A 24,564-nucleotide genomic window follows, 5' to 3' on the forward strand; every position below is an offset into this window, starting at 1 on the left:
TACCTATGTATGTCATATATTCTTTTTCTCAAATTGTCTTCTATCATGTTCATCACAAAGTAGCAAAGAATTAGCAGCCGTCTTTAATTTACCAAAGATGCGTAGTCCCACTTTGGTAACAGCGAGCGTGTGTGTGTGTTTACGCATAGAAAATGATGTCTAGAATATATACCAAAATGTAAGCAATAGTTATCGCGAAAGGGAAGGTTTACAATGTAGTCATTAGTCCCTTTATGTTTTGCTCTTTTGTTTCCCTGAATTTTCCATAATAGACATATATCACATTTGTTCTTTAAAAAGTAATTTCCATTTTTTCGAAAAAATACAGGATGATTTTGAAGCTAATATGAGACAAAATTGTGATGGTTCTCTCCCCAAACGGAAACCTTGCTCAAATTTACACAGCATCTGGAGTTCCCTGGTGGCTCAGTGATTTAAGGGTCTGGTGTTGTCACTGCTGTGGCTCAGGTTCAATCTCTGGAACTTCCGCATGCTGCAGGCATGGCCAAAAAAAAAAAAAAAAAAAATGTACACAGCATTTAAAAAAAAAACTCCTAGGAGCTAGATTTAGAACACAGGTCCTAACCCTTTCCCCTTCCCCCCTCAGCAGTCAGACCACAGAGTGTCATGGGCTGGGTTCTAAACTCTAAGACAGGGAACAAAGAGAAACATAACCTATCAAGGTGCAAAAGGGGAGGCAAAGCATCTGTACACAACCCCTTGTAGAGAAGCTCTTGAGGACACTTGGGTGGAAGAGAAGAGGCTCAGAGAGGACCTGGAGGGGGAACCCGACCCTCCTTCTGTGTGTGAGGACGGCCGCTGTGGGAGAAAGGCGTTCATCCTGGTCCTGCAGGATTAGGAACATGTGATGGAACTGACGCAGAAGTAGATTGGAGATTCTTCGCACAAAGAACTCCCTCAACTGTAAAGGGATAAAGCTGGGGTGAGCCTCCTAGGATGGCAATAAGCGTCCGGAGCGAGGGGAGACCAGCCGCCCAGGTCTCAGGGCAGGAATCCTGCCTCCAGGAGCTGCCTGAGGCCGAGGTGTGACTTCCGAGTCCGGAATCCCAGGTTGTGTGACTCTCCGCCCACGTGAGAGCGGAAATAAAACACGGGGTCATTTACTTAGAATGCTTACACTTTAGCCTGCCCGAAGGCAGCAGCCCGAAATAAATGAGTTCTTGAGATGCCTTTTATGGATCTATAAAAGGATATTGCCCTTGATGTGAAAACATGATGAATCAACAAATATTATCCAGTGAACACTAGATGCCCAGCAGTGTCCTGGATATTTAGATGTGGTCTGTCAGCCTACAAATTTAAAGTTGAATAAAGAAGAAAGGTGGATAATCACCGTATAAACGTAAATGCAGCCATGACCTGCGGGGGTGGCAGGGGCCCAAAAAGTAAGTGATTGATTTGTAATAGCAAAGAAACCTGGGGGGATGTGGGGATGGGAGCTGCACGTGGTAACTAAGATGAGAGCCATGGTGGCTGAGGCAAAGAAGAGAAGCCGGCCTGCATCCTTATGTTAATACGAACAGCTTTAGTGGAGGAAAGAAGGCTGCATGCCAGCCCCCTAAACTGGGTTTTCCTAAAAAGAGATCACATGGTGGCTTTATTGGCTAATGTAATGATTATAATCACCTCCATTTTCCTCAGGACCTACTACCTGGCCGTTCTTTACAAACACTAACTTATCAAATCTGTTCGACGACCAGGTAAAGCGCTGACTCTTATCTTCAGCGTCCAGGGTCCAGAGATATGAGTAATTGTTGACCTCCTTGGGGGCGCCTGTCCAACTCACAAGAACCCTTGCCTCTTGTCCACAGAGGTAGCTCCCAGCAGATACCTGTTGAGCAGGAACCCTGTGCTTCTGTCCTCAGCTGAGTCAGAGCCCTCCTCTCCCCGATCCCCCAGGCATCTGGAACTGTGTCCAAAGAGAAGTCCAGGCTTTCCTTGGGGTAAGAGCTATAAGATGTAAGCAAGGACATATTCTGCTATGCTGAGGCAGGGATGGGGAGGGACGGCCAGCCAGCCAGACAGGCAGAGAAAGCAGGTGCCCAGAGAGAGCAGAGACGGGGGCAGGGGGGTGCACCACAGGATTCCTGGTGGGCGGCCTCCCACCAGCTGTGGTCCTTCCTGGGACTGGATACCTTCCTGCTCTCTTGTGTTAGAAGACAGCCCTGGATCAATTAATGTTGAACTGAATGGTTAATGTTCAATTTAACAGTTGAACTTTTTCACCTATCCTGGCGTGAGTGTTTATTACTTGCAACCAATAACTTACTAACACAAGCCTTTGGTCCATCTGTTAAATGAGGAATGAGGTGTCCAACTTAGGTTTGTCCACCTCCAGAGTCCATCCATGGGGACCATCCTTTCTGTCTGTTCCAGAGTGGCAATTTTATTTTTTTATCTTTTGCTTTTTAGGGCCACACCTGCAGCATATGGAGGTTTCCAGGCTAGGGGTCGAATTGGACCTACAGCTGCCAGCCTACACCACAGCCACAGCAATGCAGGCCAGGGAGCAAACCCACATCCCCTCAGGGATACCAGGGTTCATAACCAGCTGAGCCACAACGGGAACTCCCCAGAGTAGCAAACCTCCTAAAAGGAGACTTGGTGGGACCGCTTGCTCTTTGCCTCATCAAGGAGGTTTCTGTGCCAATTAGGTGTCACCAGTGTGATAACCAGCTGCCCCAGTGAGGGTACAGAGCTCCCACCAGCAGGTCCAAGTTGTTCCTCCAGTTCAGTAGTTGCCCATCATCACATGCGCCTCAAACATGCACCTTTTTGATACAGTTGCTGCTTACTACGTTTCAGTGGCCACAGAAACAGTTGCTTTGGGAGCCTGGCTTTTCAAGATTACAGCGGTTGCCCTGGCACCAGCCCGTGAGCCTGCTCTCCTCCCTCGCTCATCACAGCCGTCACCTGGCCACCCCATCTCAAAAGCCTCCTCCTGCCCTCAGACCCCCCACCTGGAGGGAATCGCCCTGACCCTTGTACCCGGGTCCATGACAGCTCCGATGACATAGCTGGGCTTTCATTAGCTCGTCTGCCTGCCTCTCACTTCTAGCCACGTCGGCAGGGTCTGTGTCCTGTTTGTTTTGGGCTTCTAGGCCCCATCCCCGTGGATGGCACAGAGTTGGACCTTAAGTAATGTTTGTGAAGTAAAGGACTGAATGAGGGAAGGAATATTAAACAAACTCATTTCTCCCCCTGTCTCTTCCCACTAACCTACTGGCGAGGCCATGCTTTACTTCGCTAATTGTATTGCTTTTAGGTCAATTTTTTCTCTGTTTTTTTCCTTGTCCGCTTGAAAGACTGTACAGCAAAGACCTTCCTCCCACTTGCCTTCTCCTAAGTGGCACCAGGGTTTACAGACAGTGTTTGTGGATCGATTCATGGGGGGGGGGGTGTTGGGGGGGGGTTGTTTTACTGAGCTTGGAGGAGTCATCGCAGTGCTTGGGCTCTTGTAGGGAATTTTTCAGATGGTGATGCCTTTACTGTTTCTGCCCTCCTTCCTCCTCTCCGGGGGCAGCCACCTCCAGGCAGGGAGCATAGTCCAGTACAGGGCTGTAGAGTCCACGTGGCTGACCTTTGGCTGAGATAACCCGGAGAGGACTTTACTCAAATAGCCACAGAGGCATTAGTTTAACTGTCCTGATGGAACTTGGGAAAATCTATTACCTCACATTCCTGCACTTTCCAACTTGCCTGAACAGGGCAAACAAGAACCCGAGCGGCCGCAGGGAGGTCACACTTTTCCCATCAGTCAGGCAGCAGGTGCATTTCCCTGGCTACTTGAATTTTTCCTTTTGTGAATTTTCCTTTGGGTTAGAGCTTTGGGGTTGTCTATCTCATGTTAATGTTTAAGAACTCCTTTATGTAACAATTAATCGCATCACGTTGCAAATATTTTCTCCCATTTTGTGGCTTCTCTCTTCCCTGTGTAGCTGGTCTTCTGGTGAACAGAAGTACTTAATTTTAAAGTGGCTGAGCTTTTGCTTTTTTCATCCCTCATTTTGTGTTCCTCTCTCTGTATGGTTCACATTCAGAATCTCTCAGAGATGATTTTCCTAGTTGACCAAGCACAGCAGATGACAATGTGGTTAGAAGATACCTTCATGTGGAGTTCCCGTCATGGCGCAGTGGTTAACGAATCCGACTAGGAACCATGAGGTTGAGGGTTCGACCCCTGCCCTTGCTCAGTGGGTTAAGGATCCGGCGTTGCCGTGAGCTGTGGTGTAGGTTGCAGATGCGGCTCGGATCCCACGTTGCTGTGGCTCTGGCGTAGGCTGGCAGCTACGGCTCCGATTGGATCCCTAGCCTGGGAACCTCCATATGCCTCAGGAGCGGCCCAGGAAATGGCAAAAAGACAAAAAAAAAAAAAAAAAAAAAAAAAGAAGAAGAAGAAGAAGAAGATACCTTCAGGCAAGACCATGTCCTAGGTCCCAGGCAGCCTATGGATGTCTGCTTTAGGATCAGTGCTCATCTCTGGCCCATTTGCTGTCTTTAAGACAGGTAAGAACCATTTAAAACAGTAAATCATGGGGGCAGAAGGAAATTAGACACAGGATAAGATGTCTGAGTCATGAAATAGGAGTTCCCGTTGTGGTTCAGTGGGTCAAGAATCAGACATGGTGTCCATGTGGACGCGGGTTTGATTCCTGGCCTCACTCAGTGTGTGAAGGATCCAGTGATGCTGTGGCTGTGGCATAGGCCAGCAGCTGCAGCTCTGGTTCGACCTATAGTCCAAGAACTTCCATATGTCACACATGTGGCCATAGAAAGTAAGAAAGAAAGGAAGGAAGGAAGGAAGGAAAGAGAGAGAGGGAAAGAAAGAAAGAAAGAAAGAGAGAGAGAGAGGGAGGGAGGGAGGGAGGGAGGGAGAAAGAAAGAAAGAAAGAAAGAAGAAGGAAGGAAGGAAGGAAGGAAGGAAAGTAGGAAGGAAAGAAAGAGAAAGAAAGAAAGAGAAAGGAAGGAAAGAAAGAAAGGCTACTCATTGAAAATAAAGCTCTTAACAATCTGTATCCAGAAATGATGAAAATAAGCAGGAAACTTCTTAGAAATTATATCATTCCATGGGACTTTGCATCTCAAATATTTGGTGATTGAATACGTAACAACCCACTCAAAATGTCATCTGTAGCTAGCTTATTGATTAGGTTATGTGAGTCCAGTGTTATCACCATCCTTCATGAAAGGATATTGAAATGATGACTTCAGTTAACATCTGAAGGCTGAAAATCAAAGTCTAGAAACAGGAAGCTCTGCGAGTTCAGCGTTGCCTGGGTCCATGCCGGCGTTTCCAAGAGAGCTGGACTGGATACACATGAACACTCCTGTCCCTATAGGAAGCCCTATTTCAGTTTTAGAAAATAACCTACTCCTACCAAAAGCTCAAGTGAGGAGGGAGCTGATGCAGACTTATAGGAAGAAGATTGCTCTACAGGCAAGCAGAGAGCTGGAAGGGAACCATGTTAGAATCACAGGCTCAGGAGTTCCTGTTGTGGCTCAGGGGTAATGAACCCAACTAGTATCCATGAGGATGTGGGTTCGATCCCTGGCCTCTCTCAGTGCGTCAGGGATCCAGCATTGCCATGAGCTGTGGTGTAGGTCACAGACACAGCTTGGATCCTGTGTTGCTGTGGCTGTGGCTGTGGCATAGGCTGACTGTTGTAGCTCCAATTCTACCCCTAGCCTGGGAACTTCCATATGCAGCAGGTGGAGCCCTAAAAAAGCAGGAAAAAAAAAGAATCACAGGCTCATCCAACCTACAAGCATTTACAAATACCTGCCATGTGACAGATGCACAGTGGAGACCAAACTGAAGACAGAGTCTCTGTACCAGTCAGGACTCTTCCCATTGCAAGTTACTCCAATTTAGGTGGTATATTTGGTTTGGGTTATCTTGACTGAGCCTGCGGCATGCGGAAGTTCCCAGGCCAGGGATCGAATCTGCGCCACAGCAGTAACCAGAGCCACAGCAGTGATAACACTGGATCCTTAACCCACTGAGCCACCAGGGAACTCTGAAGTTACTCCAGTTTACTAAGCAAGTTTTTTTTTTGGCTCATGTAAATGGAAGTTGAGGGATAGGGGCAGGCTTCAGGTTGGATTAATTCAGTGGCTCCCAGGTCATCTCTGCTCTGTGCACTGGCCTCCTCTTTAGGTTGGCTTCCCACATTGTGACAAATGGCCCTGAATTTTAAAAAAAGAAAAAAGAAAAAAATATATATATGGAGATGAAAAAAAAAAAGAGTAAAACTAATATTTATTTAGTACACTGTAATTTAGAACATTAAACACACTGAATATGAAAGTGTTTTCTTTCTTTGTAAAAAAAAAAAAGTGTCAAGAGTAGTTTGAATGGTGCTTGCCTTCCCCGTCACATAAGGTAAAATACAGACTTAGTATCTTTCTGGGCCCTGGCAAATCGTCACGCTCTTTGTGAGCGTAGATCAGCTTCCAACAGTTTATCCTTTGAGTGGTCCATGTTGTGAAATACCTCCAAGAGTATCTTCAATATGAAGGTTTTTCCTGGTGTCACTTCCTCTGGGACATTATCATGTTTTCACCATAAGCAGCGATGCCCCTGAGTTTCTCTTCACTGAATCCTCCAGCTGCCTCTGTAGTCTTGAATGGCCGTGATGTCAGCCTCTGGTATAATTCCACCTGGGTTCGGCTCAGATTTCACCTTTGATGTCATCACTGTTCTTTTCTTTTCTTTCTTTTCTTTCTTTTTTTTTTTTTAGTTTTTTAGGGCCCCACCCGGGGCACATGGAAGTTCCCAGGCCAGGGGTCAAATTGGAGCTACAGTGGCCAGCCAGCCTACATCACAGCCACAGCAACACCGGATCCTTTACCCACTGAGCAAGGCCAGGGATCAAACCTAAGTCCTCATGGATACTAGTCAGATTCGTTACCACTGAACCACAGTGGGAACTCCCATCACTGTTCATTTCTTTGGTGCATTTTCATGTTTGTTGACCAATCCTCTCTTGGATTATCAAATTTTTTGGTAAAACGTGACCTAAGTTTATTACTAGGAGACAAGGAGGCAGCTCAGCACAAGCTTTGTGTCTGTGTGTAAACGTGATAGCCGGGCGGGGACCAATGACCGAAGACAGACTTTGAAAGGTAATGTGACAGATCACTGAGAAGGATGTGCATCTGTTGTTTTATGCAGTGATTTGTGAACTAAACGGCAAAGTATACTCTCGTGCGAGTCCAGTTAATAGCCTGTGGAAACGGACACCTGACTGTTGTGGGGAGGCTGGTGCTGTTTAACTCAGCCATGGTAACCGCAATCCATGCCTGTCACAAGCAGGCCAGCTGAGGGCCACCTGCGTAAACAAGGTAGGCAGTCGGGTATAATAAAGCCCCTGTATCCATCACCCAGCTTCAACCATGAGCAACTCATGGCCCATATTGTCCTGCCACCCCCCACCCGGGCTCCCCCTTTCCTGCATTATTTTGAAGCGAATTCCAGTCATCTCATCATTTCACACATACATATCTCTCTATATACTTCAAAATGGGGATCTGAACCCAGCTCTGTCAGATTCCAGAGTCTGAGTTCTTAGTAGTCACCCACTACAACTTCCGGGGAAGGGGAGGGGACCCCGAACAATGGAATGGCACCTTAACAGAATTTGCTCTTTTCATCCTGACAACAACCCTGTGAAGTATTACTGTCGTGATTCTTTCTGATGAGGAAACTGAGTCACAGGGGAGAAGAGTGAACTGTCCACGATGAACTGTCCAGTGAGTGAGCAGAGGGGAGGCTTTAGGGTCAGATCGCCTGGTTCCACATCCCTTCTCTGCCTGCACGCCACAGCTGCACCGAAGGTGGCCCATAAACTCTCCTGGTCCTTGCTCTTCTCCTGTGCCCAACCTCTTGTACCAACTGGCCCCCAGCCCTGGCCAAGGACCTCAGAAAGCACATATCACGTCCTTTTCTCGGCACCTCCAGTCTTACTGGAATATGTGTTCAATGGCCAAAAAACAAACAAACAAAAAATGAGGACTCAGCACAAATCTTTGTGCAGGTGCTGATGTTCCCGATCCTGGGTGACATGGTTCCTGCTGGCACCAAGTCCATTGCCAGGGCTGCCACGCTGGCTCTGTGCTCAGAAGCTTGGTCTGTCCACCACTCCTCCTCCAGTGACTTCTCTGCCACTGACTCCAAGAAAAGCCTCATGGAGCAGGTTACTGGACTGAAAGCTGCTGTGCCCACACCCCCAGGCCTCCTCTGGGCTGGAGTCAAATCACTTTCTCCTTCCCGCTTCAGTGCCTCGGCTCTGGACTGTAGCCATCCTCCCCTGAGCCTCTGGCAAGGCAAGGAACATCGCCTGGAGTTCTCTGATTGTGTGGAAACAGCAGAGAAGAGAAAAAAGGAGAGGGAAGGGAAAGAAACCCTGCTTGTCAGGCTGACGGCAGCTCTCTGAACCCTGCCACTGATTCTAATGGGACCTGCTGCGCTCCAGCTCAGATCTCCTCCTTAGCGTGGCCTCTCAGAGCTGGCTTTCCTTTCTTTTCTACTACAGCTTTCTGATCTCCCTGTGAACCTTCCTTTTATTCCAGATCAAAAACGTACCTTCTCTCTTGCTCCTGAAGAGCATCAAGCAGGGCAGGATGCTTCCAGCTCCCTCCGGCTGCAGTTCCCCAATAGTACCAGAAGTAACTTTGGGTGTGGCTGGGACACGGATACATAAGGAAGAAGGTAGGAGGCTCCAAGAACAGAGGGGGAAAGGGATGGCTCAGCTTAACGTCTATTTCAGCACAAGGCACCGTGCCCTTACTACGGCACCCCATTGACTGAAATGGACAGTGGCTATTTTGCCTGCCCAGATTCAGATCCCTGCCCACCTCCTCTCCCCCCAGTCCTTATTTATGTAATAGCGTTTCAAATACCCTTTCCTCTGGGGGATTTCCTCTCCCTGCTCTACCAGAAGATTCCAGTGGGACCACCCTTCTTCCTTCCGGGGATTGAGTTTGCAGTCCAGATCAAACTGGACTGATCAACGGAGTCTTGTAAATACTGATTCAGAGAAGGAGAAGTCCTTTGCAGAAATGAAATAAACTGTTTACAAGCATTGCCACCACTTGTCTGGAGGAAGTTCATTTGTAGGAGAAAATGAGAGCAGTTACAGGAAGACACAGAATTGAATGTGTGTGTGTGAAAAAGAGAGATATTGAGGTATATGTCTATCTGTACCTATATCTAATTCTCCATCCCTCCTTCTGTCTAGTTATGAGACAGGGAGAGAAGGGGGGGAGGGGAGGAAGAAGGCTGAAAGTCTTACAGTCTCTGGTTTAAGTCATGGCGCAGTGGAAATGAATCCGACAAGAACCATGAAGTTGTGGGTTCAATCCCTGGCCTCGATCAATGGGTTAAGGATCCAGCGTTGCCGAGAGGTGTGGTGTAGGTCGCAGACGAGGCTTGGATCCTGTGTTGCTGTGGCTGTGGCGCTGGCCAGCAGCTACAGCCCTGATTCGACCCCTAGCCTGGGAACCTCCATATGCCACAGGTGTGGCCCTAAAAAGACAAAAAGACCAAAAAAAAAAAAGTCATAATGTAAACTAACAATATCTCTGTGTATCAGTACTTTTCGTGTGTGTGTGTGTGTGTGTGTGTGTGTGTGTGTGTGTAAGCTTGAGATGGGTTTTCAATACCTGGAATAGAGAGACTCCTAATAGACTCCTCTATGGTCACAGCAGTCTTATGAATCAGTCAAGGGTGATGCCCTCACTCCACTGCCAGCACTGTGCCAAACTGTCTCCTAAAGATGGGTGAAACCCGGTCCTACTCCCCAAAGAAACAAAGTCTGCAAGGATGTCAGACCTTTACAAACCACTCTAAAGCAAGACAGCACCCAATGCCATAAAAGAGATACAAATAAAATTCAGTGGGATCCACCGGGAAGGGAGTATCTGAGACCACAGTTGTACCTGAGGTCAGCCCAGACCCAGCTTTGAGGGGTCCTTGAATACGTGGATGCCCAGGCTTCCAAAGTCTCTTTGGGCTTTCATGGTCATTGCCATTTGCTAATATTCAATCAGCGGTTATCACGACCCTGAACAGAAACATGGTGCTGCAAGCTTCGGTCACTGTTTGCAGAGGTCACTGTAGTTTGTGACTCTGCTGCTTGTATTTACAGTTCCCCTGAAACCTTTGCTCGGAGCAGCCCTGCCCACTCGGGTTCCTCGGCGGCTTGGCAGCCAGTCTGTCTGACTCCATGACTTCCTGCTGCAGCCACAGTGAGCCTGCTGCTGAGTAGGGAGAAAGAAGGTAAGAGTGGATATTTATTTTCCCAGCATCTATCAAGGGAAATGAGTTTTAACATGCCATTTATAAGGGATTTGCAAAATATGCAGTACATTCAGCTGTTTATTCTTCGAGTCTAAGACAGTGGTTTTCAACCTTTTCCACTTGAAGCTGAGCAAACTGGAACACAGCTAATCAACCCCATTCTTTCTTACCAATGGAAAAATAACTCAGGGATACGTATATGTGGGAGGATTAAGCGTGCACACGCTTTTGCAATTGGGGTATATGTGATTCATATTCAAACTGTAATGCAGAATTGTGTTTAAGTATAATTACTGGAAAATTAAAGGTCAAAAAAATATAGTTAAAGCAAATATCCGGCACCTGTTGCTTTAAGGTTAACCAAATAACTCTAACTTGATAATGATGAAATTATCAATAAATTATAATTAAAAGCAAGAATGGCAGCAATTGACCAAACACGGTTGAACACTAATGGTAGACTAATTACAAAGCACTGAGCCAGAGACTGTCGGGTGTGGGCAAGTCTCCAGCAAAGATTTCCCTAGAAGCCAGACTTCTTAGTGAGATGTTAAATTAGAATCCCCAATAAGAATTTATACCTCAGGAGTTCCCACTGTGGTGCAACGGGTTCAGTGGTATCTTGGGACCACTGGGGACACAGGTTCAATCCCTGGCCCAGCACAGCACAGTGGGTAAAGGATCCAGCATTGCCACAGTTGCAGCTTAGGTTGCAACTGCGGCTTGGATCTGATTCCTGGCGTAGGAACTCCTTATGCCTCAGGGCGGCCAGAAAAAGAAAAAAAAAAAGAATTGGTATTTCACTGATTTTGGTTTATGAATTCCAGACTGGATTATCTTTGACTAATTTACTCATCAAGCTACTAGAAAGTAGGTCTTAGATGTCCCTAAAAACCAGAGTGCCTGGATATGTAAATAGTTCATCCCAAAGGACCAAAAAGAAGACTAGCTTTCTTGGGTCCATTTGAGGCCCGCCAGGTTGGTTGGCCTTGGGTGACTTTGAGAATCAGTGGTTGGGAACTTCCCTTTGTGGCTCAGTGGAAACGAATCTGACTAGCATCCATGAAGATACAAGTTTGATCCCTGGCCTTGCTCAGTGGGTTAAGGATCCGGCGTTGCCGTGGGCTGTGATGTAGGTTGCAGATACGGCTCAGATCTGGCATTGCTGTGGTTGTGGCATAGGCCAGCAGCTACAGTTTGGATTCAACCCCTGGCCTGGGAACCTCCACATGCTGCAGGTGCGAGCCTAAAAAAAGACAAAAAAAAATAAAAAAGAAAATCAGTGGTTGGAAGATTTGGAAACACAGCCAAATTGTTATTCACAGGGTCTTAGGCCAAGGCAGGAGCAAAATATGAGCTCTGAGAGCCAGGGACATTTGTTCCAACACTCTTGCCTTCAACAATAAGCGTTTGCTAGGACCTCAGGAGAGAGTAGTTTGTGGTGTCTTGCCACTCCCAGTTAGGTGAACATGGAGTTTAGTGTGAGTTGGAAGTTTTCACATTTGCTGATTAAAACAAAAACTTCCCCAAAGCAATGAAGATGGAGGTTGGTGACTCACAGAAGAGTTAATGGTATTTTATTTGCGGCTAAAAAATCAAGTGAAAGACTAGGTAGCAGTCTGCCAGAAAACATACCAGCACCAGTCTCCAACGGGGGCAATGCCTCCATATTTCTGCCTTAGAAAATAACACTTTACAATTGCATAACACTTTGAACCTTCCAAAACATATTTGCATATGTTACTTTGATCTCCAGCGAGGAGGTGCAATTTCTGAGGTGACCGGAGGCAGCCTGCAGCTCTCTGACCTCCTTTTTCTTTCCTCTTTTGTCAACACTCCCCTTCCTTTTCCTCGGGTTCACACCCCTCCTAATGGATCTTTTCTCTCTTGTTCTTTCTGTGCGGTTATTCAGTGATCGCTTTAGTCACTGGCCCAGGCCTTGCTTGTTCTTGAAAAGAACCTACAGGACTTTCCAGGGTTACTCAGAGTTAAAGAAGTAGCTGATCCTGGAATCAAAGTCTAATCCAACTAGATCTTTGGGGACCTTTTTAAAAAATTAAAATATTTGACTTTTCAGTGTGTTAGCAAAACAAAATTCACTGAGTAAACCTGAGGATCCAACTGGCTTTATCCAATGATTCTTGAATGAGGCAGCATCCCATCCAGCAATTAGAAAGGAGCTTCAAGGATCATGTAAAATGGAAGGTTTTTATTGGCAGAAGGGGCCAGGGAAAAAGGGTCTATTGGAGGAATTACCATACTACTGCTGACCATGAAATTCCAGATTGACTGGTTTAAAATTGCATTCCCGGGAGAGGTTGCAACTGAAATTAGGTAGGTATTAAGTTTTGCTTTGGTGATGTGGGTTCAGCACAAGTGACTCCATTTGGGGCCTGTTTTTTTGTTGTTTGTTTGTTTTTAACCAAGTGAGTCAGGTTGAGCCCTTCATTCCTGGATAGTGATCATAGTGAGTGGGTTTGTGAATTGTGAATGACTCATGCATAACGTAGGCTCTCTCCTGTCTCTGCCTCACTGACTCAGCCAGCACCAGCTTACAAATATCTTTCTTGTGAAACCTTACAGTTCAGTAATTTGGGCAGTGTTACGGGGGTGAACTGTATTCTCCCACGCCTCCCTCCCTCAATACTGGTGTTGAAGCCATTACCTTCAGTACCTCAGAATATGACCTTATTTGAAGATAGGGTCTTTAAAGAGGTAATCAAGTTAAAATGAAGTCAGCAGGGTGGGCCCTAATCCAGTACGACTGGAGTCATTATCAAAAGGGAAATATGGATGCAGAGACAGACTCAAATAGACAGAAGACAGTGTGAAGAGACACAGGGAGGAGCCAAGCCAAGGAGAGAGGACTGGAACAGATGCTTCCCTCAGAGTCCTCAGGAGGAGGCAATGCTGCCAACACTTGGATCTCAGACTTCCGGCCTCCAGAAGCCCTAGAAAACTAAGATAGGAGTCAACAGAGGCCAGGAGACTGGTTTTACCACCTCCTCACAGAATTATTTTAAGAATTAAGTGAGCTAACCTAAGGAGGTGAAAAAGCTATACTCAGAAAATTGTGACCCTGATGAAAGAAAATGAAGATAAGACAAACAGTTGGAAAGATGAACTGTGTTCATAGACTGGAAGAATTAATATCATTACAATAACCATACTACCCAAGGCAATCCACAGGGTCAATGCAATCCCTATCAAAATACCAATGGCATCTTTCACAGAACTAGAACACATAATTTTAAAAAATCATACAGAAACATAAAAGACCCTGAATGGCCAAAACAATCTTGAAAAAGAACAGAGCTGGAGGTATCAAGTTCCCTGACCTCAGACAACCCTACAAAGCTACAGTCATCAAAACTGTATGGTACTGGCACAAAAACAGACAAACAGATGAATGTAATGGAATAGAGAGCCCAGAAATAAACCCATGCACTTATGGCTAATTAATCTATGACAAAGGAAGCCAGAATATACACTGGAAAAAAGAAAGTCTCTTTCTTAAGTGGTGCAGGGAAACTGAACAGCTACATACCAAAGAATAAATTGGAATTTTTTTTCATATAAAAGTAAACTCAAAATGGATAAAAGACCTAAATGTATGACCAGAGACAATAAAACTCTTGGAAGAAAACATAAGCAGAATACTCTGACATAAATCATAGCAACATTTTTTTTTTGGATCAGTCACTTAAGGCAAAGAAACAAAGGCAAAAATAAACAAATGGGACCTAATTAAACTTAAAAGCTTTTGCCCGGCAAAGGAAATCATTGAAAAAACAGAAAGACTACTCAGTGGAAGAAAATATTTGCAAATGACATGACCAATATCCAAAATATATGAATAGGTCATCCAAACTGATATCAAAAAACCTGAACAATCTAATTAAAAAATGAGCAAAAGACCTGAATAGAAGGAGACATACAGGCACCCAATGGGCAGATAAAAACATACTTATCATGGCTAATCATCAGAGAAATACAAGTCATGACCACAATGAGATAGTATGTCACACTTGTGTGAATGGCTATCATCAAAAAGACCACAAGCAGCAATTATTGGAGAGGATGTGAAGAAAAGAAAATCTTTGTATACAGTTGGTGAGAATAAATTGGTACACAGTGAAGCATTCTGTACAATAACCAACATATGGAAGCATCCTAAGTGACCATCCAAAGATGAACGGATAACAAAGATTCCACATAGTGGAATATTACCCATAAAAAAAGAGAAATCTTGCCATTTGAGACCACCTTGATGGATCTATAAGGCATTATGCTAAGTGAAATAAGACAGACAGGGAAAGACAAATATCGTATGATTTTACTTATACATAGAATCTAAAAAACAAACAAATAAAACAAAAGAGAAACTCATGAATACAGAGAACAAACAGGTGGTTGGAAGAGGAGAGGAGGGATGGGGGAAGGAGGGAGATTAAAAGGTACAAAGTTTTAGTTACAAAATAAGTACATCACTGGTATGAATTGTACAGTGTATGAAATATAGTTAATAATAATGTAATATCTTTGTAGGGTGACAGGTGGTAACTAGACTTACCATGGTGATCATTTTGTAATTTATAGAATCACTATAAATCACTGAATCACTATATTGTGAACCAAAAACTAAAAAAGTGTTGTAGGTAAATTGTACTTCAAAAACAAACAAACTCATAGAAAAAGAAAAAAAAAATTGGTGCAGCCATTGGGTAAAACAGTATGGAGGTTTCTCAAAAAACTAAAAATAGAACCACTGCATGATCTAACAATTCCACTCCTGGGAATACAGCTGAAGAAAATGAAAACACTAATTTGAAAAGATACATGTACCCCAAACTTCATAGCAGCACTACTTTATAGTAAGGGAACTGTATCCAATCTCTTGGGAAAGGACGTGATGGAAGATAACTTGAGAAAAAGAATGTATATGTATGTATGACTGGGTCACTATGCTGTACAGCAGAAGTTGACAGAATATTGTAAATCAACTATACTTCAATTTAAAAAAGTATAAAAAAAGCTATATTAGAGAATAAGAAAGAAAATAAAGAGAAAAATAATTTTGTGCTTTTCATATCCTAATGATTTAATTCAACATAATTCCAATCTGTACATGATTCAGGCCATGTATCTGGTACGATCCAAGTAATAAATATTATTTCACAAAGGTGACCAAAAAAAAGATGTGCGGTATGTATAATGGAATATTATTCAGCCATAACAAAGAAGGAAATTGTGGAGTTCCCATTGTGGCACCGCGGAAATGAATCCGACTAGGAACCATGAGGTTGCGGGTTCGATCCCTGGCCTCGCTCAGTGGGTTAAGGATCTGGCTGTGGCGTAGGCCGGCAGCAACAACTCTGATTAGACCTCTGGCCCGGGAACCTCAATATGCCATAGGTGTGGCCCTAAAAAGACAAAAGACAAAAAAAAAAAAAAAAAGAAGAAGAAGAAATTGTGCCATTTGTGACATCATGGATGAACTAAGTGGGTATTACATTAAGTGAAATAAGTCAGAGAAAGACGATACTGTATGTTCTCACTTATATGTGGAATTGAAAAAAGCTGAACTCATAGAAACAGAGTAGAATGGTGGCTGCCAGAGGTTGGGGGGCAAGACACAGGAGGAGTTATTGGTCAAAGGGCACAAACTTCCATTTAGAAGAAGAATAATTTCTGAGGATCTAATGTACAGCATGACGACTCTAGTTAACAATAGGTATTATTTACTTGAAAACTGCTAAGAGATTAGTTCTTAACTCTTCTTACCACAGCCGCCACCACAACAAAATGGTAATCATGTGAGCTGATGGATGTGTTAACTACTCTTATTGTAGTAATCCCTTTGCAATATATCCACGTTATCAAATCATCACATTGTATACCTTACTCTTACACAATGTTGTATGTCAATTACATATCAATCAAGCTGGGCAAAAATGAAATTTTTTAAAAAGAAGTCATTTACCACGGGTGCTCACAGATAGCTTAGGAAAGTCAATAGTATAGAGCCTCAAACGGAAGGCCACCCTCCTGTGCTGTTTCGGCCACCCCAACACGTAGGCAGTCAGGTAAACTGTGAGGAGAAATAAAATGAAAACCAATAAATCAGAGCAGGCAAAGCCACTTTAAAGATCAAAAAATGAAAGGCTCCTGGATATACAAAACAGGAGTCTCATTTGATTAATATATTAGCATATCTCAAATGAGTTCCCTTGGGGCTGAATGGGGGTTGTCAACTCGAAACTATGTTAGGACAGGGAGAGCCGAAGTGCCTTTGTCAGCAGAGCCTGGCTAAGCGTACCCAGTCTGGGGATGAAAATATCAGACTTTCCGGGAGGTGTTTGATGGGAACTAAACCCTAGGATCCATCTGGGGATGGGAGAGCCCCGTGCCCCTAGGAAGTAGTGCCAAGGTAGGGCTCAAACACAATAGCGTGATTTAGGGTAAGAGTCCTCTTCCTCTGTGAAACTTAGCGTTGTGGTTTGTATTTAAAAAGGACAAAGTGGAGTTCCCGTGTGGCTCAGTGGTTAATGAACCTGCCTAGCATCCATGAGGTTGTGGGTCAGATCCCTGGCCTTGCTCAATGGGCTAAGGATCCAGCATTGCCGTGAGCTGTGGTGTAGGTCACAGACAAGGCTCAGATCCTGCGTTGCTGTGGCTGTGGTGTAGGCCGGCGACTACAGCTCCAATTAGACCCCTAGCCTGGGAACCTCTATGTGCCATATGCCGAGAGAGCGGTCCTAGAAAAGGCAAAAGGACCAAAAAAAAAAAAAAAAAGGGATGAAGCACAGGAAAGAAAATCCGTAAAGGTCATGATGCTCTCAGTGAAGAGTTAAGGATCCCTGGCTGGTGCTTCTTATCTGCAAAGAACAGGAAAGGCATCGTACTGGCCGCACTGATCTGACATTGGGGTTTCTGGATGCCTGGGAGCTGCAGTCTTCCCTTTTGTCTGTTCATTCATTCATTCAAACCTTTTTGAGCCAGACCCTGTGCTGAATCCTGGGGATACAAAAATAAATGTTAACAGCCAACCCAACTAAATACCTTAACCTCTGGTATCTGTGTCATCTATAATCCAGTTCCGACAAGCGTCCGCTGGCTTCCCCCCGCAGGTCGGGAAGGGCAGTTATAACGCGAAGGAGCACAAGCTTAATCGGGCAGAGCGGAAGCTTTTAGAGAAGTAAAATGCCAATCCCCCAGGGACTTGTGTGCTAAACCTCACAGCCTCTTGCTGGAAACATTAAATGGGACCCATTACAGAAGAAATACAGCCCCAGTTAGGCTCTAAGCACTGTCGCTGATAAACAGTCGTGAACTAAACAAGGTTAGTTAAGCAGATGTCAACTGAAAAAAATGCACCATCTAAAAGTTGATTATGTTTTATTCTGGGGGCTTACTGAGGACTTAGGCCTGGGAGTCAGCCTCTTAAATAGCTCGGAGGGATTGTTCTAAGAGGTTAGTGAGGAGCCAGGATATAGTAGGAGTTTTTGCTGGAAAAAACCCACGTAGTCGAACGTCAAAAGATTATTGCCAATCACAAAAACAGACATCTCAAGTCACGATTTTAGGGCTTTTCTCTGTGTGGGAAGATGCAAGAGCCTGGGCTTATTGAAATCATTCCTTTGACATGCACCTCAGCTATCTGCTTTTCTCCATCTTTCTCCAGGGTACACTGTCCGGGGTGGCTACAGTGGCTGACAGCCTTCTGGCTGCAACATCCTTTGTTTACAAAATAGCAGGTGACATTCTTTGTCCACACAGATCTTTCTAGAATGCCTGCAGAGGCCTTTCAGATGTGGTCACTGACTGCCCCACGATGGCAGCAATCCCTGTTTGGTCCAGAAACAAACCAACCCAAGGTCACCCCAGGATTCTGAGTCTAGATGGCACTTGCTAAGTCAGTGCCTCCCATTTTCCAAATTTTGTTGTTCTTCAAGCCAGGTTCTTTGCTCCTTTTTCAAGCATGGATGTCAGGACTAGTAAACCTAAGAGCCACATTTCTGGGATCGAAGTAGACAGAGTGCTCTGTTTCCCTCCCAGGGCTTTGCATGAATTTGTTTATTCCAGCATGCAGCTTTCTATGCCGAGTTTCAAAAGCATTATTCAAGTAGGCAAAATTAAACAAAGCAAAGCATTTTAGTCCTGTTCCAGATCAGCCTTCATTTCCCTACATATAAAATACAGAGATTCCTCTTAATCATTTTTATCTGCTGGGGCTTCCATGCTAAGAGCCCCTGAATTATTCTGACCTGAAACAGCTGATGGAGACCCATTGGAAGGTATGATAGTTACTTATTGCTGTGCCACAAATTACCACACAATTTAGTAGCTTAAAACAACAAATGTGTATTATCCCAGTTTCTTTAGGTCAGGCGTACGAGAGCAGCTTCACAATGGCTAGTTCTGCCCAGGGGCCCCCATGAGTTGCAGACATGTTGGTGATGGGGCTGCAGTCATTTTAAGGCTTGGTTGGGGCTGGAGGATCCACTTCTAAGATGACTGGACTGCTGTTGGCAGGTGGTCTCTGTTCCATGCCCCACAGACCTCTCCTCATGACACGGCAGCTGGATCTCCCCCCCCACCGCCCCTGAGAGCAAATGATCCAAGAGAGTGACCAGATGAAAGCCACACGACTTCGTCTCGGAAGTAACAGTTACTTCTGCCATACTCTGTCCATTAGTAGGAGTCACTAACTCTGGCCCCAAAATAAGGGAAGGAGGCTCAAGCTCCCTTCACCAGTTGAAGGGAGGCAGATGAAAGAATTAGAAATAATTCAAACCACCACAGAAAGGGATGGAGTGGGGAGTGCTACACAGGGCTACGCAGTGAGCCTGGAGCCAAACTGTGCCCTGGAGTCTCCGCTTCTTGCCGGTGTGGTTCCCACGCCCTCACGACCCCATCCCCACTTCTTTGGCTCAGCATCTCAGGTGTGTTCTCATCGCTCCTCATCCATCCTCTCCAGCCTGCTACGTGTTTAATCTCTCTCTGTGGATGGCTGTGCCCCTAAAGAGATGGTCAGACAAGCCGATGTACCAAGCCCCTCCCGGGTAATGCCAGCATTTCATTAGAGGAAACTGCCTCTGCTGTGGAAGTAAAAGCTACCTTTTGGAAGAAAGAATGAATGTAGAGGCAGCTCCCTAGAGGACTTCGTGGGGTAATTGCCCAGTGTGCCTCTTCTGGGGTGATTGCATGAGGCAAAGAAACAAGAATAAATGTTCAGCACTCAAAGATCTTAAAACCAAACTACGGTTACCAAAGGGGAAACGTGTAGTGGGGGGAATAAATTAGGGGATTGGGTTGATGTATACACACTACTATATATAAAATAGATGGGTGACAGGAACCTACTCTATAGCACGGGGAAATTTACTCAATACTGTAAAATAACCTATGTGGGAAAAGAATCTGAAAAGGAATGGATATACATACATGTACAACTGATTTACTTTGCTGTACACCTGCGATTGATACTTTGTAAGTCAATTATATTTCTTTCTTTCTTTCTTTCTTTCTTTTTTTTTTTTTTTGTCTTTTTTTTTAGGGCTGCATCGGCAGCATATGGAGGTTCCCAGGCTAGGGGTCAAATCAGAGCTATAGCCACTGGCCTACACCACAGCCACAGCAACGCAGGATCTGTGTAGCACGGGGAAATTTACTCAATACTGTATAATATTGAGTGTGGTGTCTGTGACCTACACCACAGCTCACGGCAACACCAGATCCTTAACCCACTGAGTGAGGCCGGGGATTGAACCTGCGTCCTCATGGATGCTAGTCGGGTTCGTTAACCACTGAGCCACGACGGGAACTCCTCAATTATATTTCAATAAAATTTAAAAAGAATACATGTCCAACATGCTTCATGCCCCCAAGCCTGGTCGGTTGGCTCCCTTCTAACCGCTGAGGTAGGATAAGCTCCAGGCCTCCAGGTGGCGCCCTCCAGGGACGTCCTTCCCACAAACCATGAGCCCTTACTGAGAGAGCACAGTTCTGCTCAGTGCCCCTGCTCCTCTCTCCCAGGTTTCAACAACTAAGCTGGACTCCCTCCCATCCCAGGCTGGACAGCCGACTCAAGCCAGCGTCTTGGCGTCTTTCTGGAGTGGCCCTCTAGAGCCACCGTTAATGACAGTGTACTCTCTGAGGCCACCCCGCCAGGCCTGGATCCAGCAGGAATACAGGGAGCTGGACGTGCAGATCTGATCAAACGGTTGTCAGATCTGCTTTCCGTGGTTGGCTCCAGTCATCAGATGATGTGCTCCAGGTGCCTGAAGAGCGAGTCGTGCCCAGCTAACATCTAGGCTGAGTGCTTAGGGCCTGGATCTCCTCTAGCACCTGCTTCCTCTCCTTCCCCTTGCCCGGCTCAGCTTCAGGCTCTTGGGACCTCTAAGCAGATAATTGCCAGGCAGCCCTACTGTCCTTTGGACTCTGCTTGATGTACTTCTCACCACACGCTGCTACTGGCTCGCTCGTCTGGCTAGGACCCTCGACAAATTTCAGTGGCTCTTTAATTGTCCCCCAAATGAAGGCTGCGTTCTACTTCCAGCCCTTCCCCGGCTTGACTTCTCATCTGTGGTTATATCCTGCAAACCTCTTCTGATGCTCGCCCACCTCTACTCTGTTCTCATCTGTAAGGTCGTCCCTTCTCCCTTCCATTCTCCTTCAAATTTCTTCTCACTTTCACTTCATGCTGTATCACTCATGAACTCCCATCAGCAATTCTGACCCCAATTTTAGCACATCGAATCTACCAATATATAGTGTATTGTGACCAAATAGGGTTTATCCCAGGGACATAAGTTTGGTGTAGCATTTGAAAAATCAACCAGTGTAAGTCATTGTATTCATTGTCTGTTGTGTGTAAGAGGATCACAAGCTGATCAGTTCAAAACAGCAGGAATTTATCGTCTCACATTTGAGAGTACCGTAAGGCCGAAGTCCAAGCATGGCACAGCTATTAGATCATCTGCTCAGCGTATTAGGATCTGACCCCAGCTGTGCTTCTCTCGAGGGACTTGGGAGTCTCTTAACAGCTCTTTATTGTGCCTCTGTTGGGCCTATTTTGTTGTAGAAGTGCTCATGTCTTTGTCCCATCTCCACCACATCCCCTGTGCCAAAGGTAGAAACTGTGTGTGTGTGTGTATTTTTTTGCCTCATCATGGCATGTGGAAGTTCCCTGGGCCAAGGATGGTACCCACACCACAGCAGTGACCCGAGCCACTGTAGTGGCAATGCCGGGTCCTTCACTCGCTGCACCTTGAGAAAACACCTGTCTTCTTCATCTTGGTTTTGTGCAGTTGAACCCAAAAGCCCAAATGTGCTGGTCCTTTCCACTTCAGCATTTTCTAACCGTGAATAAGGAGAGAGTCATTTCAGGTTATGCATTTCTCCCGTTTTGCCAGAGAACGTGTCCGTGTTCCTCCCATTTGGCAGTACTTTCCCCAGGCTGGTAGTCAGCATTTCTGACAGCTGCTTGGCCTGGCTTTCAATTCAAGACAGCCATCTGTGAAAGGACATTGCCACACAGCCCGTTACTGCTCTGGAGACAATGATGGGAGCAGCAATGACTAGTACTTATTTATAGTCTAATGAGCCAAGGCACTTAAAAAAAAAAAAAAGAATTTAAAAAGGACCCGAACACGGGTCTGTCATTTCTGGGTAGTTTTAAAGGAATTGCATCCAGCTAATGGAACCAGTCATAGACATATCTGAGGAACTGAGACAAATGCCCAGGCCCCTTTGGCACACGGTTTTATTTTTATTTTTATTTTTATTTTTTTAAATTTTTTTTATTTTTTATTTTTTTTTCCCACTGTACATCAAGGGGGTCAGGTTATCCTTACATGTGTACATTACAATTACATTTTTCCCCCCACACTTTCTTCTGTTGCAACATGAGTATCTAGACATAGTTCTCAATGCTATTCAGCAGGATCTCCTTGTAAATCTATTCTAAGTTGTGTCTGATAAGCCCAAGCTCCCAATCCCTCCCACTCCCTCCCCCTCCCATCAGGCAGCCACAAGTCTTTTCTCCAAGTCCATGATTCTCTTTTCTGAGGAGATGTTCATTTGTGCTGGATATTAGATTCCAGTTATAAGTGATATCATATGGTATTTGTCTTTGTCTTTCTGGCTCATTTCACTCAGGATGAGATTCTCTAGTTCCATCCATGTTGCTGCAAATGGCATTGTGCCATTCTTTTTTATGGCTGAGTAGTATTCCATTGTGTATAGATACCACATCTTCCGAATCCAATCATCTGTCGATGGACATTTGGGTTGTTTCTGTGTCCTGGCTATGGTGAGTAGGGCTGCAATGAACATGCGGGTGCATGTGTCTCTTTTAAGTAGAGTTTTGTCCGGATAGATGCCCAAGAGTGGGATTGCGGGGTCATATGGAAGTTCTATGTATAGGTTTCTAAGGTATCTCCAAACTGTTCTCCATAGTGGCTGTACCAGTTTACATTCCCACCAACAGTGGCACATGGTTTTAAAATGGTTATAGCTTCACCAAGCCATCTCAGCTGTACCTACTTTGAGTCCTTTTTTCATTTTCTTTTCTTTTCCAAGTGATGGGAGCACTTTTCCAAGATTGTGGTTAGATATTATCATTATTTTCTGTAGCCATGTTGTTCTTAGCCGTGTCTGTATATTCAAATTCACCAGGAACGTTTTGAAAAATGCTGATGTTCAGAGCCCTGGCCTGATTGGGCCTTCTTATCTGTGACATTACTGGCATTCTTAATCGGATCATTCTTTCTTGTGGGAGATGCCCTGTGCATTTTAGGATGTTTAGCAGCATTCCTGGCCTTTACCCATTTGATACCAATAGCAAACCTCCTCCCACTCTCGGCTATGATAACCAAACACATCTCCAGACACTGCTAAATTGTCACTGGCCGGGGGTGGCCGATATCCATGGCCCCAAATCAATGAGCTCATAATCTTTGGAAATGGGGCTTGCTGTGGGTCTTCCAAAGGGCAGATCCAGATTTTGTGGGGCTTGAAGCTTATACGAGGTAGGGGTTGCTCTTTCAGAAAATAATACAAATAACAGGCATGGAAGTGACTGTTCATTTAAAAGGAGTAAAAAACTCCCAACAAAATAATGGTGACTTGGAGCTTCATATCCTTTTCTTCTGAGATCACTGCAGGCAATTTACCAGCCAAAATTCTTGTTGATGACAACTTGGCTTTTCCACCTCACCAAGAATACAGGGGGCCTGATGTTTAAGATTTATAGGAGATTTACCTCTGGGCTTTCCCCTGCCGCCTTGCAGCATGCTGCTTTGGACAGGGGCCCAGCAGGGCAGAGCAGGCCCACGGCCCACGAGACCCAGTTACCTTTATCACAATTTAGAAAACTTGGCCTGGGTGGTAGGTCAGAGTTGGGCAGGGAACATAACAAGATGAAGTCGAGATGGTAGCCCAGACCAGACGTCTGGAGAACCATGACCGTGGTTATGAAACAAGTAGTTCCAACAACTATGCTGAGTTTTAATTTTCAACCTTAGCATTGAGATTGCGGGCAGAGTACCTGGTCAAAATTCAGGACCTAGGGGTGGTGGGACCAAGGCCATGACGAGAGGGGTGCTTCACGGCTCAGCACAGTCACCTTCCATGCACTTCTTAGGAATGCTGGGTCCCAGGCCTGCTAAGAGACTGGGCAATGGACAGGTCCTGTGGGCACCCAGCAGCCACAATTAGGGAGCCAGACTCTAGGTCTTAGAGAATAGACTTACTTCTTAGCCACATGAAATGAGGTTGTAGGGAGAGACTAAGCCTATAAATACTGACCTCTGTTAGAGACTCAATGTTTGTATCCTCACCCTCACTTCCTAAAAATCCATACGTTGAAATTTGAACCCCTGATGTGATGGTATTAGGAGATGAGACCTTTGGGAGGGCACTAGCTCATAAGAGCAGAGCCCTCACAGTGGGGTTAGTGCCCCTATAAAAGAGACCCTGAGGTCCCCTGCCCTTTCCGTCATGTAAGGACACAATGAGACAATGGCTGTCGGTGAACCAGGAAGTGGACTTTCACCAGACACTGAATCTGCCAGCACCTTGATCTTGGACTTCTCAGCCTCCAGAACTGTGAGAAATAAATCTCTGCTCTTTGTAAGCCACCCAGTCTATAGTGTTGTGTGACAGTAACCCAACTAAACAGACAAACTTCCTGCCTCAGTTAGGATGGGCTCCAGAACTGGGTGTAGGAACAAGCCCTG

At 45.3% G+C, this 24,564-nt stretch overlaps 1 protein-coding gene and 1 long non-coding RNA gene across 4 annotated transcripts in view; both read left to right on the forward strand.

Annotated features, from left to right (window-relative positions):
- Window positions 1-7,195: 7,195 nt before the first annotated feature.
- On the forward strand, window positions 7,196-9,110 carry LOC146400218 (uncharacterized). The gene is made up of 2 exons (XR_014816598.1): window positions 7,196-7,365; window positions 8,593-9,110. It is a non-coding gene; the product is annotated as an uncharacterized LOC146400218 (long non-coding RNA).
- A 1,055-nt stretch (window positions 9,111-10,165) lies between these two features.
- LPGAT1 (lysophosphatidylglycerol acyltransferase 1) overlaps window positions 10,166-24,564 on the forward strand; it is a 118,701-nt gene continuing 104,302 nt past the window's right edge. For 2 of the 3 annotated variants that reach the window (XM_003357598.6, XM_084978103.1), the window contains exon 1: window positions 10,190-10,300. The gene's annotated coding sequence lies outside the window, so the exon portion shown is untranslated. Of the gene's footprint in view, window positions 10,301-24,564 lie in introns of all 3 variants that reach the window. The other variant, XM_084978101.1, reaches the window with a different exon arrangement.

This window comes from Sus scrofa, chromosome 9, assembly GCF_054392235.1.
Source record: "Sus scrofa isolate SSC_HxYL_T2T_F1_AM1 chromosome 9, Sscrofa_HxYL_maternal_Yorkshire_Landrace_v2.0, whole genome shotgun sequence".
In the NCBI taxonomy this organism is placed as follows: Eukaryota; Metazoa; Chordata; class Mammalia; order Artiodactyla; family Suidae; genus Sus; species Sus scrofa.